This window comes from Coenobita brevimanus, chromosome 93 (genome assembly GCF_032717465.1).
Source record: "Coenobita brevimanus isolate Jiangsu-jjx chromosome 93, ASM3271746v2, whole genome shotgun sequence".
NCBI classification, from domain to species: domain Eukaryota; kingdom Metazoa; phylum Arthropoda; class Malacostraca; order Decapoda; family Coenobitidae; genus Coenobita; species Coenobita brevimanus.
This window is the reverse complement of record NC_137046.1, coordinates 45,549,277-45,568,044: the sequence shown is the minus strand read 5'-3', so window position 1 is coordinate 45,568,044 and position 18,768 is coordinate 45,549,277. Positions and strand designations below refer to the sequence as shown.

The following is an 18,768-nucleotide window of genomic DNA, read 5'->3' as shown; positions in this document are numbered from 1 at the left end:
TAAATGACCTTTTCATCACTTGAAGGGCTGCTGGCTGATATCCGCAAATGTATTAATGTAGAACAGCCTATAAAAGGGAAATGACATTCAGTTCTGACAGTCGAGTGTCGCCTGAACCAAGTACTGCTCACTCTTTGTATAGAGTATAGGCTAGATCTTATATCTGTAAAAACAAAAATGAACAGGTAAAGTGAGGTGGCTAGCAATATACCGGAACGTAGTAACGTCTATACAGCCACTGAAACCAATACATTCAAATAAAACCGAAAACAACACATGATTTAGCCACAGTTCACAGACACTTCTTCTTCTTCTTCTTTGGTTGAAGGGTAGAGAAGCAATGACGCTTACACACCCTCCCCTGGTAGAGTTGGTACGCCAGGAGGTGAGAAAAAAAATGGAGTTCCCCCGAGCTAAGCCCTGTATTGGACTATATAGCCCCGCTAGGGTTACGGGAGGGAGCTACCCCTCCCGGCACGGCAGCCCGGGCGAGGCCCGAACTTGCAATCCCCCGATTACAAGTCCAGCGCGCTACCACTGTGCTACCGCGCCCCCCGCGCCAGGAGGTGAGGCTTTGCAGGGATTACTATGCACTGGTGATCAAGCGGGGTCTTGAAGAAAGCAGGTGAGGCTCTTCTCACTAGCAGAGATCACAGGCGACGAATTTGACCAGTGACGCGGAGGATGATCACAGACACTTCTCAATGTAAACAAACATTCAGAGTTCCGATACTCTGAACATTCGAATTTGTGAAAAATTGCATAGATCAGATATTTTAGACTTCATAATCCAATTTTTAAGCTCCGTGATTAATATATACCATATTATATATTGTAAATATATAATAAGTCTGATAAATGTAATACAATCTTGCATTCTTTGTGCAATAAATATATTTCAAAGAAAACCAAGCTTGGAAAAAGTATATGGGAAACTAATATATTATAACTATTATGATTTGAGTCATAGGTTTACGTAAATTGTGAATAACTAATCACATTATATAGCTATAAATACCATTGTATTAAACTAATATGGATGCACGAATAAAAGTGGATTGCCGGTAGGGGACTGGGGGAAAGCTAGGTGGGTCAATGCCGAACTGCAAGCATACTGGTGATTTTTTATTATTAATATTTTGGGGGGCTGCAATTTTTGGGGGGCTGAGTCCTTGATTTGGGGGGGCTAAGCCCCCCCTAGCCCCCCCTGGTGACGCCACTGGTTACATGAGTGTGAGTGGAAAGTTAAAGGATTGCTGAACCCCAGGGAGTGGGACTACATATCTATGCCCTGAGTCGGACACACAAAAATAGAATGTAAACAATCACAAACAATAACAGCTTTTTCTTTATTTCTTACAGTGTGGACTCGATAATCCGCAACCAGACAAGAGAAAGAGAACAACCGAGTGCTGTGGGAAAAGTGCGAACACAGTGGGAGAAGAGAGGGAAATCAAGAGACAGCGATGGAGGGAATGGAGGAAGCGGTGACGGACGAGGGGAAAGAGGTGAATGTGATGGAGGAGGAGAGAGAGTTGACGACAGCACTGACGGGTAAGACTGTCAATGTAGGCATAACATCTGAGCGCTTGTGTGTGATGGAAGAATGTGTATGGCAAGCTGCCGCTTAAGAAAACTCAGGTAGGAACTGACCATGTTTTGTATGGTCAGTAATATGAAGTTTATACAAAATAAATCATAAGACTGGCGGACTTCAGGTAGATAATATTGGTACTTAAAATGAAACAGTTCCGAAATCAGCATAGGATCTTCGTAGTTATACTAACCAAGATGGAAAACAGAATTATTCGCTTTTTACTAAATGAGATGTTTAAATGTTTGTAGACGAAATCCGGTGAAAATGCTTCAGAATAGATCTATCAATCTATTGCCAGACGCCATAATCCCTTACGGGGTGACCATTTGACTCTTGAGTTATTTGTTTTACAGGGAGGGGCACTAACCCTCCACCAACCCACTTGACGCGTAGGGAGCACGTGTGGTTTGGTTATATGGTTACCACCAAGCGTTGTAAATGGTTTCCTGGCTTACAGGAAACCATTTGTCTTGTCACTCAATGTAAAGCCACTTGTAACGGAAAGAAAAGCAATAAGTAGTGACAGGAAAGATGGGAGAAATAGGAATAGAGGAGGGCAGGCACAGAAAAAGAATGATAAAGGCTAAGGAAGAAGTAGGCAGCACTACATCAAGTGAGTGGATGATGGTCGCCACCACCTACATGTTTTTATTTAAACTATAAAAGTTTCATACTTTATCAGTTGTGCTATCAGCTAATTATTTCATTCGATTCGTAAACAAGTATTCCAGCTAGCTAACAAATTAGTGTGTCATCTGATATACCATTTATGAAAGTGTTCGTCACTTGTTGCAGTCTGTCTGTCGCCGATAATTATACATTTTTTTTTTTTCCTGAAAGGTGTTTTTCATCCTATAAAACAGAGACAGTTGGATGTCTCGTTCAGAATTTTTTTTTATTAATGTTGTTTCAGGAGGTCTGTTATGATGAAGCAAGTTGTTGGATCATCTAACACATCACAGTACAGTCTTTCTACAGGGATCGTTAGCACGCCACAGGATTCCAAAAACAATACTTGTTTTTATTTTTTTATGCAAGGAAGAAGGAACCAAAGGCTAGGAGCCCGCAAACCCTTCCAAAGAAAAAAAAAAACAATACAAAAGAGAGCCAAATTCAAGAATCGCTCATATCGAGATGTGCATCAAACACTTCATTTCACTCTCTCTCTCTCTCTCTCTCTCTCTCTCTCTCTCTCTCACACACACACACACACACACACACACAAAGTACGTGCACCTGCGCGCGCTCCTGATCCTCACCTTACGGCTGACCGGAGTGGGCTTGATATTGTGGTTTCCGACTGTGCAGTTTAACAGCTTAGCTTCGATAGAGTGACATCATTAATGTGGGAAAGGATTTTTAAGGTCTGATGTACAAATATATCGCTGAGAAAGAAGCATCATGAAATCATCAAAGTCAACTGTTAATACAGTCTACATAACGAAAAAACCTGGATTCCCTCTGTGAACGAAGGTTTCTGAATTCCAACAAAATAATATATGCAGTTCATATGAACTGTATCTATATTTTGGGCCCAATGCATCTGTAAAGATCTTATAAAAAATCTGAATACCTGCTATAAGAAACTTTGAAACACGCACCAGGTGAAGTAGTAGGAGAATACAAGTAACCCGAAGTCACTTCCATAAGAAAGGGATTTCAGTCCCACTCTTGTTCCCACTTACCGTCTTCTGTAACAGGGTGAGAATATACCAGTATGTGTACTGTACATTATGTCCATACATATAAATTACATGCATGTATGTACAATTATATATATATATATATATATATATATATATATATATATATATATATATATATACATACACACAATGTGTATGTGTGTGTGTGTGTGTGTGTGTGTGTGTGTGTGTGTGTGTGTGTGTGTGTGTGTGTGTGTGTGTGTGTGTGTGTGTGTGTGTGTGTGTGTGTGTGTGTGTGTGTGTGTGTGTGTGTGTGTTTGGGTGGGTGTGTGTGTGTGTGTGTGTGTTTGTGTGTGTGTGTGTGTGTTTGGGTGTGTGTGTGTGTGTGTAGGAATTGCATATTCATATGCATAATTGCAGGGTTGCGTCTTGCATCTGTCATGCCGTAGCCTATGAGGTCTAATGCAGGATAGATTCTTCTCCCTGGAAGGAGAATGATAGCCAGAACTAACCTTTCTCCATATTAACCATGTATGAATCGGGAAGGGGCGTCTGTGGTGAAACAGGTGTATGTTTAAATTGGAAGTGTTGTGTGGGTATATTTTTGTGTGTCAGTATATATGAGTGTCATCTGGTATGAACCTAAAGGGTGCACAGAGCATTATGCACGCATGTGATACGACATCTTGACAGTACCAACCATTAATGTCTGCCAAGGCTCTGGCACTGCATCCCAAACTCAGAACACAAACACACTGGGAGATCAACGCGCTACGGCTGAACCACTGTAGCGCCATTCTGAGAGTTCGAACTTTATCTAATTTTGGAAAGGAAATACAATCCACCTGCTGTATTCATATGCAACCTTTCGTTTTTTTAAATTAAATGCAGCTGTTCGAAGCTTAACACCTTCAAACAATTCTGTTATCTCTAGACAATTATATTCACCTTACGAGATGCTTTTTTTCGATGTGGAGGGACTGGATATACCGGTAGCCTTCGTTTACCGTGTTACTTCGAGGGGCTCTCTTAATCCCACTACAACTGTGTGAAGATAGCCACAAAAATAATGTGTTTTCATTTTGAAGTCGTCAGTAACCAATATTCAGCTATGCTAATAATTTTCAACCGTCAGAGTGATATCCACTAACTATATACCCACCCCACCCACTGTGTACTGCTGGTCCTGCACCTACTTTGCACGTGACCTGTCGCTGAGCAGAGGCAGAAGGGAGGCAGAAGCAGAGGGAGGAATCAGCAGCCAGGATACGGAGGCTTATCATGCAGGTTGGGTCATATTTACATTGTTCGCATACAGTATACAGTACCTTGCTGATGGTGTTAGTGAGGGATATGGTGGAATGATTATGGTGGTGGTGATGGTGTTAGTGGGGTACGCGGTGGAGGGGACATGTGGTAGTGATGGTGGTAATGACTTATATGGTGGACGGACTAAGGTGATGGCGGCAGTGGTGGTGATGGTGCACACGGGTACTTGGCAGATGAACTAATTCCGTGAAGGTGTTAGTGAGAGGCCCTGTGGAGGGACAGAGGTCGTGGTGGTGTTACTGAGCTCATATGAACGTAAACTGTAGAGGTTGAAGCTGCCCTTCTTCTGCAGGTCATTATCCTTTTTTGGGTGGACAGGGATAAAGCTAAAAAGTATGTAAACAGGCAGTGGGGTTGCCCGGTTATACTGATCCCACCACGTGAAGGTGTCCCACTCTAGTATCGTTAGTGGAGTACAAAATGGAGGGGCTAAGGTGGTGGTAGTGATGATGTTAGTGGGGTACTGTACGTACATTGCGAGAGAGCGAGGTGGCTGTGGTGTTAGTAACGTATATGATGGAGGTACTAATTTACTGGTCGTGTGGACAGGTGGTGCTAGTGATGGCAGCGAGTATGGGCCACTTGGGTCTGGCCGTGGTGGCAGCGTGGCCTAACCTTGCCATCGTGGACCTTAGTCGCCACAACACCACCATCTACAACACCTACATCAGACTTACACCACACCAGACGGACATGCTCGGTGAGAAGGATAACTCAGATTTTTATGACTGCAGCAATTACCTACGCAGTATATATGAGAATGATTACGTCTGTCATTAGATCTGTTCCAGTTTAATGTGATCATACACAAGTTGTCCATCAGGCATCATGTATGTTTGACTTTAAATCCTTGTCCATAATAATTTATATGCAACCCTAAATATCCTTTGCAACAGTCATTAGTGAAAATCTCTTGATTTGAAGTTGATTACTGTATTATTATTCTGATTCTTTGTATGATTACTGACAACAAGGGTATCCCCTGTTTCATGGGTAGGTTAATCCAATAAACTTAAATCTAGCTTCGTTATCATATACCTTCTGAGTGACCCACTGTTTTCTAGTTTTCTCTTCCTTCAAATAACTCGGTACATTCTGTCTCCCCTCATCTTAAAATTGTTTTCTACTAAAATTGGTTGAGGAATCTAAGGTAAAAATATCTGCATGAATAACGTAAGGAAATTCAACATCTCTCCACTTCACGCCCTACTCCGGTATGAGCTTTGAGGTTGCCTATCACTGTAACTACCGGTAGCAGACGATGTGGTAATTATATCTTTATGGTATCAAAAGGAGGGGACAAATCATGCTTCCCACACTCACCTCTACTTAAAAAAAAAAAAAAATGTGAGGTAATATTCCAACTCTCCTCTACCCACAGACACTGCAGGATATTTATTTCATGCAGCCCTAAATTTTAACCATATCTCTCCTAACTCTGTGCTTACGTAACCCGTTCTTTGTAATTCCTTCAACCCAAGTGGTCTCTCCTAATCTGTAATCGGTACAATCGTCTAGCCAAAATAACTGAAGTACATCCTCAGATTAATTCACGCGAGATCATTTTAGCTTATTCTAATTTAGTGGTTCTTAACTTTTTGCACGTGTTACCCCTATCGATAGCAAAGTTGAAATTATAGGACCTTCATCGAATGGAAACAAAAATACCGGTACTGGCAACTTCTGCATTTCCAATGAACTTCATTCACTTAATCTGACTACACGGTTGTTACCAGAGACCATCATCATCATCATCATCATCATCATCATCATCATCATCACCACCACCACCACCACCACCCAACTTCCAACTGGTAAATACATGGGATGAAAAAAGCCAGAAATAGGAAGAACAGAGCACAGAAATAAGACAATTATCAGTAGAGGGCACAGTGAAATGGACATTCAGATCTTTCAATTTCTTGGCTCCACGTCACAGATTAAATAATCGACTCAGACCTCACAGACGTGTTAATACACTCAGATGGCTTGATAATGCCAGTGGTACAGAGGCCATTCCACTGCCTACCGATTTAAAGCAGTGGTGCAGCTTCCGTCATGTGCATCTTCCTAAGTACTTCACTCATTCATGTCCATCGTCAATTTTTCTTTACTGCCTCAGTATCCATGTTTTGCATATTCACACACTCGCTGATAAGAGAAAAGTATAATGATGTGTTTATCAGCCACATTTTGTTTCATTCATTATACTGTATTCGCTTGCAAAATGAATTCTGCAGTAGATAAACTTGATTTGACCTGCATCAGCGTGATGGTTGAAACTGCTCTTCCTCTCTTGGGAAATTTCTGCACATCTCTTTTCTCGCAGACAAACAAATACTGTATATTTTCTCACTCATTTTACATAAACTGCTACTTAACTGTATTCTGATATAGCACCACAGAGTTTAAGTAAGTTTTCAATGATATAAATTTAATATTCATAGGCCTATATGTACTTGTAGCTGTCACTATCTTAACTGTATATATCTGAATTTTTATCATGGTACTCTTTACCCTATTTCAAAGAAGGTATCCTCATACAAACCTTGTGACAGGACAGTTATATAATTTCGTAATTATATAACTGCCGAAAGAGAAATTATTTTTGATTGTCAATATACACGATCAGATTCTGCGGTAGTCACGAGTACCCTTTGCTTACCTACTCATATTTGTACACAGTTTAAATAGCCTGTGAAGCCCTTTCTGGTGTAATAAAGAAATCTGTCATAACTTGCATAAACTCGTATGTTGACTATCTGGTGCAAGGCCTCACGTACCGGTACAGAATGTAGAAGTTAAGACTCGTACATCTAAACAAAGTATCAGTAGAGTCCAGTTAATCTTAACCTCACTTTTATGTGTTTATGTGCGTGGACGTAGAGTGTGAGGGTGACCATAAAAGAAAGTGGCGGTGATAAACTTATAGTAGTTCTGTAATTTTCTTGTAACTGTTTTGGAATGAAGCCTCACATTATTGAATTGTTGTTATGCAAAAAAATAAAAAAAAATCCATATGGAGGAATTTACCCCCAGTACAGGAACCACTGTCCTAATCTAACCACCTGCACCCTAAACTCAGTACTATAATTTATAATCATCATTATCTCCATTGCACTGTTCCCCATTAATGAATTATCACTTCTAGCTCTAGCTAATCTAGTATACCGCCCGTGAAGGCAGCTTGGTCTCGGCGGGTAACGTGCTAGGGGTATGGGTCTGGGGGTGGACGGTGTGGCGGGCGGGTCGGAGGAACGCCATGCTGCTGCTGCTGATACCTTATACAATAGGCTGGGGTATGGTGGCCCTTGCTCCTGGCCCAGCACTCTTACTGACCGGCAGGTGAGTACAGCAGAAGTAGCTACAGTACTTATCAACATATTAACCGACTTTCAGGATAAAGAATTCTCCATTGCTGTTAAATATTACCAGAGATCCGTTTGTTTTGCATCTTGTCAATTTAATTTTCACTTTGATTTGATTATGAAATGGTGCAGACAAGAGCACACTATACTGTATACAAGCAACCTTACATACAACTTTATCTTAGTCAAGTCCATAAAAAACAGCTCCTGAACTGTAACTTGATGCTGGGGAGATATTCCTAAACATATTTACAACTTTCTCAATCGTAACTTAGATTTGTTTTTGCAGGGAGAACTATAAAGACTAGGAGAGAGATTCTCGAAACTACTTACGATCAGTTCCCTGTTGTAACTTATATTTTTACAGCAAGATGTAGACTAATGAAAACTTTCTGTACTCTCCCTTCTTTGTTCTTTCCGCAATAAATTAAAATAAAGTAAAATAAACCGTAAATATGATGTATACTACAATAGTTTTCCTCCCGTAACCGAAATTGGCTTTGAAAGACGGACAGAAGGCACTCGACGGTTTTGAATGTCCTGTCCTTGCCTATCTTCAATTATAGTTACGACTGGGAATTGATTGTGAATCTGCGACTGTAAATGTAAATGCCTGCTTTAACAGTTTTTGGTGAATGTCCAGTCATGAACTGAGCGAGGTGCGTGTGTCCCTTTGCCCTCAGTCTGTCCGTACTGTAATTCCTCCTATTATTGACTGACATGTAGTTCAGTCGTGCTTTTAAAGGGTTTGGCAAATACGGTGAACGCTGTTCTAGTATTTGATGAACATTACACTGAAAAAATGACCTTTATATCACGTCATAATTGTATTTTCTATTATTTTACAGGGTGGTCCACGGGGTCTGCATCGGAGCCACATTCATTTCAGCCAGCACCTACATCATAGAGCTGCCCGATATCTCCATTAGAGGAGCAGCCGCCAACATCCCAAACCTCACCCTTAACTTTGGCTACGTCTTTACTGTGGCTATTGGTCTGGCTTTACGGTGGTATGAAGTGGCTTTCGTCGGTCTGGCCATCATAATGATTCACTTTCTCTTCTTGCTTTTCTTCCTCCCAGAGAGTCCCTCATTTCTGGCAATCAGAGACCGCAAGGTCGAAGCTAGAAAGATCCTTTTGAAACTTCGTGGGCCGGACGCTGACGTAGACGAGGAAATAGAGAGCATCCTGAGGGAGAATAAAGGAAAAACAAAAGAGCCCCTACTGAAAGTTCTCAGGGATACCACCATATTAAAATCGCTTGGCATCGTGATCATTCTTTTCTTCGTCCAAAATTTCTGCGGGCTGTTGGTTTTCTTAGTAAACATGACGAGAATTTTCCAAAATGCCGGCACAAATCTTAGTAGCGAAGTAGCAAGCATCGTCGTCTTCCTGATACAAACGGTTGGCGCTCTCTTAGCTTGCATCTATCTGGACCGGTTTGGGAGGCGCGCTTGCCTAATGCTCTCCTTGTCGGTGATGGCACTGTGTCTGGTGGTCATGGGCGTCTACCAGCAGTGCAAGGATGTGGTTGACGAAGACAGATACACAAAGGTCTCAGCAGCGGGAAACACAACTGAGCATCCAGATACTGACGGTGACAGCTGGTAATACTACTACATGTATTTGTATCTAACATCCCAGTATTAATTAGAATTCTTCAAGCTACAATATAGGCTCTTCAGAAAGTAAAATTGGTAGAGCTACAGGAACCGTCTGCAAAAACTTTCAAACTATACACAACAATACACCACTCTCTCTCTCTCTCTCACACACACACACACACACACACACACACACACACACACACACACACACACACACACACACACACACACACACACACACACACACACACACACACACACACACACACACACACACACACACACACACACACACACACACACACACACACACACACACACACACACACACACACACACACTCAATGTATATTCTGATTTACTCACCGTACTCATTCACCTCCTGTAAACCCATTTCTCACTAATTTACCCAATTATTTGCCCCTTTACTCACCCACCTACTTACCCACCTACCTGTATATATGTTTTCCACCAATTTACCCATTTTTCCACCTACCTATTCATGTTCACATATTTACCCATATGTTTTCCCTAGACCTACCCATTTATCCACCTGTTTACCCATGCACCAGCATTCTGATTTTTTTTTTTTTTTTTTTTTACTAACTATACAGCCAACTTATACATGCTCACCAATTACTCATAATAAAAGAATTTCATTATTATCGTCTTTTCTGTAGCTGTTGTAACAGTGTGTGTCACGGCCAACACATTTTGTAACATACGGTCTAATCAGAACCCCTTGCAGGTGTGAGACCAGCACATGGGTTCCACTGGCATGCCTCACCGTGTACATGTTCACCTCTTGTGTGGGCGCAGGACCAGTTCCTTCCATCCTCAACGTCGAGTACTTCCCCACAGCCGTTCGGAGTCAGGTAAACTAACTTGCCAGTTTGCCACATCCAGGTGTATAGAATGGATAACAAGACCAATAAGAATAAATGGAATTTTGTAATTGACTAGTTTCATGTTAAATCCGCCGGCCTGGGACAAGAAATTCATAAGTCCTTCAAGAAGTGTATTGTTTTGTCCTGTCCAGATTAACCTCAGTCAATGCATTCCTGTCCGGAATACTTGAATGTAACTGGGAACTATATATATATATATATATATATATATATATATATATATATATATATATATATATATATATATATATATATATATATATATATATATTTAATTATATATATATAATATATATATATATATATATTATATATATAATATATATATAATATATATATATATAATATATATATATTATATATATATAATATATATATAATATATATATATATAATATATATATATATATATATATATATATATATATATATATATATATATATATATATATATATATATATATATATATATATATATTTTACATGCCTCATTTTCATTTGTAACTAGCAGGGGCACCACCACAATGTTACTAGGTTTTTTAAATTAATATCTTTAAGTTCTCTGGCAGCTTTCAGGCATCTGTATGGTAGTTGGGAGCGCATTCAATATGGCAGCCCTACAACTGTTCACGCCCATGCAGAATGCCTTCACACCAGCTGGCCTGTACTGGTGCTATGCTGCCGTGTCGTTCTTGGGCGTCGCCTTCACCTTCATCTGTGTCAAGGAAACAAAGGGCGTGACTGTCGGTTGATGAATGCACAGAGAGGCGTGGCTACGAATTGACTTGTACGTAGTCCTAGGGCAAAGCCGGACCTCTCTGATAATCCCGGAAGGAATTTTTTTCTTGCCTTTTTTTTTTTTTTTTTCGTGGTGCTTTTGAGGTTTTCCTCCTCATTCTTCTTATTCACGCTCTTTTACACGGCTTCACAGCTTGTTTCTATGCCCACTGGCCTGAAAAATGCCATTCATTGTAACAGGGCTTGATGTCTCGAGAAATCTTCCTTAGAATTTCAATTTAGGCTTTTGAAATTTTAGAGCACAAAAACTGTAACAAGACGAGCATGCAACCACCAAAGGCTGGCGTTAAGCCACCAGACACCATAATAACCATCCCAGTATCGACACATGCTCCATTCGGTTTCCATTGTAACTACGGTGCTGAACGAGTTCAATTCGGACGATCCTTCTAGCCAATTTATTTTGTGATACCTCCGTTTCATCTTAGTTACGAATATACACTGATGTATTTATGTATATAAAGCACACATCCTGACAACTATGTCAACTCATTGCTCGCACAAGTTACTTCTCTAGTCTTTAATTATATTACTTTAATAATGATTCTGTGCAAGGTCCAACACTCCGTGGAATGATGTCGCTCAAGACCAAGCAAGAATGAGTAAAGTACAATATGGCAAAAATAATAATAATAATAATAACAACAACACCGACAACTTGGTAAATACAGGGTGAAACAAGAAGAGGCACTCGGGTAGCGTAACACCCTAGCACACCAACCGATCTAAGCCGTATAATTGACTGTGACCTTGACCTCCGACAGATTACTGTCAGTACCGAAGTACTTCATTCTTACCTTCCACCAGCTTTGTTTACAATCAAGTGAAATCTTTTGAGTTTACTTTGCCCAGTAACCCTTACCGTTGGTCAGTCCCTGTGACCAAGAAGTTTGGTTAATTGTTCGCGTAATTAAATCTCTGTATCCTTACATTAACTTGAACTCTTCTACAAAGTTTAGTCTGCATCGGATAAAACCTTTAAGTTGACCTTGCCATGTGACTCTGACCTCTGACCTATTGTTCTAAAAAATAATAGGTCTCCTTCTTGGGTGATTCGCAACTCATCCACCTAGTTGGATTCATATCAGATTAAAACTGTTTTAGTTATTTTGTTCACACTGACAAACGGATCGAACTTTGACCTTACCCTGCGGCCTTAACCTCTGATTTTTCTTAGAAGTGAATCGTTTCATTTTTGCCTAACCCTTAACATTCCACCAAGTTGATATCAGATAAAATTGTATGAGTTGGCCTTGCTCTGTGACGTTGACCTTAGACCTTTCCCTGAGGCCATGACCACTGACTGATTGTTCTCAAAACTGAATCCTTTGATCTTGCCGTGTGATCCTGACCTTTGATATGTTGTCCTCAAAAACTAAAGGTGTACGCCTAGGCAGATCTTAACATTTCCACCAAGTTTGGCTAAAACCAGATCACAACTGTAAGTTTTGTTAACAAGCACACAAACAGGTCGCATTTGACCTTGCTTTTTGGCCTTGCTCTTTGACCTTGGCCTTTGGCTGATTCTTCTCAATACTGTATCACGCCAGTCTTGCCTTACCATCAGCAGTGCCCCCAATTATGGTTTAAACTGAATAAACACTAAGTCGATTTTGCTAAGTCAGTGTTTGATCTATCCCTGTGATCTTGACTTTTGACTTGTTATTCTAATAATAGGAATAATAAGTTCCTTTATGGCCTGTCCCTCCACCCTTCCACTAAATTAGGTTAAAATCCAATGAAAACGCACGCACGCACGCACGCACGCACACACACACAGACACACACAGACACACACACACACACACACACACACACACACACACACACACACACACACGCACGCACGCGCGCGCTAAACATCACTCGTTCTACAAGCGCGGGTATACCAACGACTGTTGACACTGTAGGCCAGTGATGCTAAACATTTTTTTTACAGTAACAGAACAGAGGAAGGAAAAACTAATTAATAAAGAAAATAATCCATACTCAAGATTACAGGTGTCCAACATTCCTAAAATATGTAGCTGTTGGACTTGAACAGCCGCATGTTGAAGTCTGAGTGGAAACCACTCTGGGAAAGTGAGTTCCAAGGAGACGCTGTTCGGGAATAAAAGAAGTTTGATAGGCAGACGTTCTGCAGCATGGCAATGGGACAGTCCAGTCATGAGCACTACCAAGTCCCGTGCAGGGCGAGGGGAGGCGCAAAGAGATGGCACAAAAGATGCAACTTTGTGTGGCTTGTGTTTGGCTGCCCCCGCGCATTTGGTTGCGCCCGGGCCTCTGCGCACGTACTTGCCCTTCCTCACCCTTAATCATCGCCCGCAGACTATTATAATCCTCCCACTTCGTCCATATTTAAGGTTGGTGGGGAAAAAAATCCAAGAGACTATTTGCAATTGCAACTTCACAAAATACTGTAGATGTCTCGATATCAACCTGGTTAAAGCATTCCTGAACGTGGCTCTTAAGGGTTTACATCAGAGAAATTAGTAGAGTTTACTACTCATATAATGCCACTCAGCTGTGGGTGACTGGTCACTTGCCTTGCATGCTGGAATTAACTAGCCTAGCCATGGGTTCCTGTGCTCCTTATGGGGTAATAGTAGATCAGATGATAGAATATTTAATACACATCTGTGAGTAAACTTCATGGAGAATACAAGTTACTACAGTGCGGCATGCCAACTATGAGTATACAGTAGTGTAAAGCATCCTCCACTGGGCAAAGCTTAGAATCCCCTGCAATTTCATATCCGCTGATAAGACTAAGGTGGTTTCTTTACAGAACAAAATGAAGGTCCTTTATGAAAACTAACCTTCGAAGATTCCCGTCGATGAATCATGAAATAATAAAGAAAAAGAAAACTTACAGCTGTACATAATACTCAAAGTCGAGGTTTACTTTTTCCTAAACAGGTTTTAATATACACGATTAGAGTTTGCTCTAGTTTATCTAATTATAGGTTTTACTCACATTACGCTGGACACAAGATATGATGAAACCGTACACCACCGCTTCCACACATTCTCCCGTCCTCCGTGTCGACACTTCTCATAGGACACTTAGAATTCTTGGCTTCCCATGCAGACTGCCCTCATATTTCTGTATAATAATAAAATACATCAAATACTGTAATTTATAAAACCTGTGCTATTTCATCGTATTATACCCTACCCTCAAGTTCCAGAATAAAAAGTCACCGACGTTCATCCAACACCGATTGTTATGGTTGAGTATTGATTTCAATAAGAAATTATGCCATACCAAACTTTAGTGATTTCTGAATTACCTATTATTTTTTAAAAACTATAATCGACATCAGTGTTAGGCCCTAGTGCTACAAAAAGATAAAGGAATGTTATTTTACAGGATGTCATCGGCAGTCAGATTTTAATGGCCCTGCCACTCTGCATTTTAATTATTTATTCATTTTTTGCAAACGATGTGCAATGAGAAAAACATTACCGGTATTTAAATCTACACCATGAAAGCTATCAAATAATGAAAACACGCTGGATAAATGGATGATTAACGAATCGCCTTTACTAATTTAATTCCCATCAGGAGCAAATAGTTTCATACTTGTAGGAGACGGATGTAAAAACCACTGCGGCGCCAGAAACAACAACATTTCACAAATAACCCTTTGGGTCATTGGTGTATTCGCAGTTTCTCTTACGACACAGTTGTTTTCAACGAACTAAAGATCTCGTGGATAATCGAAATGTCTTCCCGAATTTTTTGCAAAGCTTAACCACATGAAAATGTTAGTAACGTGCAAGACAAAATCGTGTGAACAAAATGAATCCAAACAGCGGGAACTTATGTGTCGAAATGGGAGAGTAAGGATACCCAACAAAAATTTTCTAACTTCATTGACGTTCGCAGTCGACAGCCGGAAAATCAAGTCCGGTTTCCGAAATTGATTTGTCCCTCTCCCTTGCTGAATTGCAATGATGTTTTAATAAACTGTCGCCTACTGCTGCCACCCACCACACCAGTAAAAGAGTAACAATCCATTTTTGCACTGCAGCTTGTACTTTGGCACTCAAATTTACAAAGCTCATTTTGCTACCATCACGCTCCACACCACAATACAGTATTAATACCAACGACACTTCGATGGAACACTGCCTTGTTTTGGCGATGAATCTTGTGCATCCCAGTGATACATGCAGCGGAGCGCCCCTCTCTCACTATCATACTCCAGGATTCTTACACTTTGTTCCACGTCAATAAAGTCATTACCGGTATACAGTATGCAATCCCTCCACTTCCACTGTTCTATCACCCTATTCTTATTTTCCCTCAGCTTTTCGCCCCTTTCATTGTCTCTTAAACGCAGCGTACAGTACCAGCGTACAGTGCCTTATTTCCTTTCGTCCCGACCTCTCCCAACACTCCTCTCTATCTCTCTCTCTACTGTGTGTGTGTATATATATATATATATATATATATATATATATATATATATATATATATATATAATTTATTTATTTATTTATATGAATATATATGTGTGCGTTTTTGCTTACATTTTGTTGTGGTGTTGAGAGAGAGAGAGAGAGAGAGAGAGCAACGAAGGAAAGATAGTGGTTTAGGCATAGAGGTAGGCCTCTATGGGTTTAGGAGTGACAAGCATGTCCCGGTGGACCTGATCTTGTCATTACCACTCTCTCAAAGCACAGGTGTTTCTTTTTCTTTATTCTGCTCTCTCTCTCTCTCTCTCTCTCCTTCCCTGATTTTGGCTTATGATAAGTACTATACTGTCCTTTCTAATGTTTTACTCCTTAAATATTTTTACCAGTCTTTGTTATTTTAGAATATCAACATGCACACCTGTAAGTATTGTGATATACAGTACCATAGGTAATATTCTATGTACGGATATTAACTGTTGTGACCAATAAATATAGCTTCAAACAATGACGATCAATTTGGTGACAGTACTAGAGGAAAATATAAGCGCTCTCTCACCTCCCCATTCTGCTCATCACCGTAGACCAATCAGGGGCGAGAGAACGAAAGCCTTTTCCTCACTCCTCCCTGAGGGAGGCGCTCCTCCGCCACCTCTCGCTGTAGCGAGCATACTCAGGTGCAACCATACTAGCATTTGCGTGATACAGCGGAGCTATACTAGTCAGGTGCAACAATACTAGCAGGTCCATTGTTAAGGGATCAGACGAAAAATGTTCTCGCAGTGCTCCTTACTCAGGTTGGGGGCGCGGTAGCACAGGGGTAGCGCGCTGGACTTGTAATCGGGGGATTGCAAGTTCGAGCCTCGCCCGGGCTGCCGTGCCGGGAGGGGTAGCTCCCTCCTGTAACCCTAGCGGGGCTATATAGTCCAATACAGGGCTTAGCTCGGGGGAACTCCATTTCTCCCATTTTTCTCCTTACTCAGGTCACTAATTTATATATAGGGCCTATAGTATTGTTCATTCACCTTGACTGGGTGGAAATTTTGGTCCTTTTACAGCTTATTTCTTGTAGTTCAGTGGAAGAATACAATAGCATGGATCTACACTTTTCCGTTGCATCCCATCGTGACAAGCGTTCTTGTCAATCTACTGCTGTACCTCAGCATTCAAGATGGAGAGACTGCAATAGTGGTGGCTTGAGGGATGGGCAATCAGTTAACTGTCAGGGCCCCCAAACCTGGCTACTATCAGAATTAGTGAAAGATATTTTCATATTTTTATTTTCACTTAACGCAATTAAGTAAAAATATTCTACAACCTGGACTGTTCTACGGAAAAGCTACAGGTATTGTAATGTCATTCTCGATGCAAACTATACTGATTTTACACGGTATGATTAACATGCAGTGAATGTCAATGACAGTATGCAAATTTAATCGCTTTCTAAGAGGTGCAACGAACACGGGCTTCTGCATCGAAACGGCACTCCCAACCTGAATAAAATCGTCTGGTGGTATCAGAAATAAAATGGCTGAAATTTATGTCTTCGACTGAGCTGTACTGGACAGCTTTACCACTTTAATCCAGTGATCCCATTTTTAGTTTACAATTAAACGTAGTTTGTATGCACCTGACATAACTATGCCACTCCCATAACATTAATACCGACAGTCGTGACTGCATGAAACTCGATACCAGTAAGTCCTGATTGTGAGCTTGGAATGTCTCCTTGGTTACTAGACAAATCAACCTTTCAGACTGACGTCACTGACCGCACGTGGCCATCAACTGGATACAGCTCATTTCGTCACCAGCCCATTTCGTCACAACATTTTCAACCCGATTCGTAACACTGATAACACCAATTCGTCGCCAAGTTCTGCCTGTTTCGTCACAAAGATTCTCTCTCCCTCTCTCTCTCTCTCAAATAACTTGAATTACGGGCTATACCGTCAGAAATTCACACACACACACACACACACACACACACACACACACACACACACACACACACACACACGCACGCACGCACGCGCGCGCGCGCGCATGCACGCAGGCTCGCGAAACAAATAACCAATATAGTGGTCAGGTTGTCATACTGAAGGGGTTGAACTACTTCAGAGCAATGGTTCTCTAAAGATGGCGGCACACCCAACATGTCATACTTTCCTAACAACGAATTTTAAAAGAACCGTATGTATATTACAATGATCCGACTTCTGTATGTTTGTTGGTTTGTTGCTTGACATCTCGGCGGCCTTTACGCGAGTTAATAATAAACGTCAATCGCATGTTACAATTGTCGAGTTGGTTATTATACATACATACATATATATATGTACACACACACACACACACACACACACACACACGAGTACTTACCTCGCCTCCGCCATCTGAATGCACGGCCACTCCTCATCAAGTCTAGCTGGTGACTGAGAGGACCGTTGCGGGATTCAGGGATTCAGACGGTTCGAAGAGGTCGTTTTTGGCTGTGAAATTTTCGAATGTCTCCATTCGTAGCCCCGTAATATTACTGATCCTTTGGTTGGAGTTTGGTTCTGTAAACTAACGAAAAATAACAATAATAATCCGTTGTAGTTTAAGCGTCGATATAGTATGAAATTCTTTATTCTAGACCAGAATTTTAATCGTAACTGTCTCTGGAACATTTTTGTTGGTAGGCTTCCCTCAAGCATGATGCAGTTGTCTAAACAAGCAGGTATTTCGGAGTTAAAGGTTCAAATATGAAGGGTGAATTCAACTGCGGGTCTTTTCGAATGGCGGGGAGAGAGCAGAATCTTCCCGCGTCTCTCGCTCAGCAAATACAGAGCTTAGTTATGCGCGAAAAAAAAAAAAAAAAATGGCCTATAATTTTAGTAGGCTGCACAGGGAAAGGGAACTGCAGAAAGTTCCCATGTGTCTAGTTTTCTCCAAACGAAAATATGGTTAACAGAGGGCACACACACACACACACACACACACACACACACACACACACACACACACACCACCCTCCCAGTTGTCCAAGTCGGTCCCTTATTACGAGTTGACCACTTGGTTACCATCCCCCTCTTGGATATCAGTTACCCC

The 18,768-nt window shown here is 41.0% G+C and overlaps 1 pseudogene; it reads left to right on the top strand.

Annotated features, from left to right (window-relative positions):
- The first annotated feature begins 340 nt into the window (after positions 1-340).
- LOC145412558 (facilitated trehalose transporter Tret1-like) lies at positions 341-11,207 on the top strand (annotated as a pseudogene).
- Positions 11,208-18,768: the final 7,561 nt, after the last annotated feature.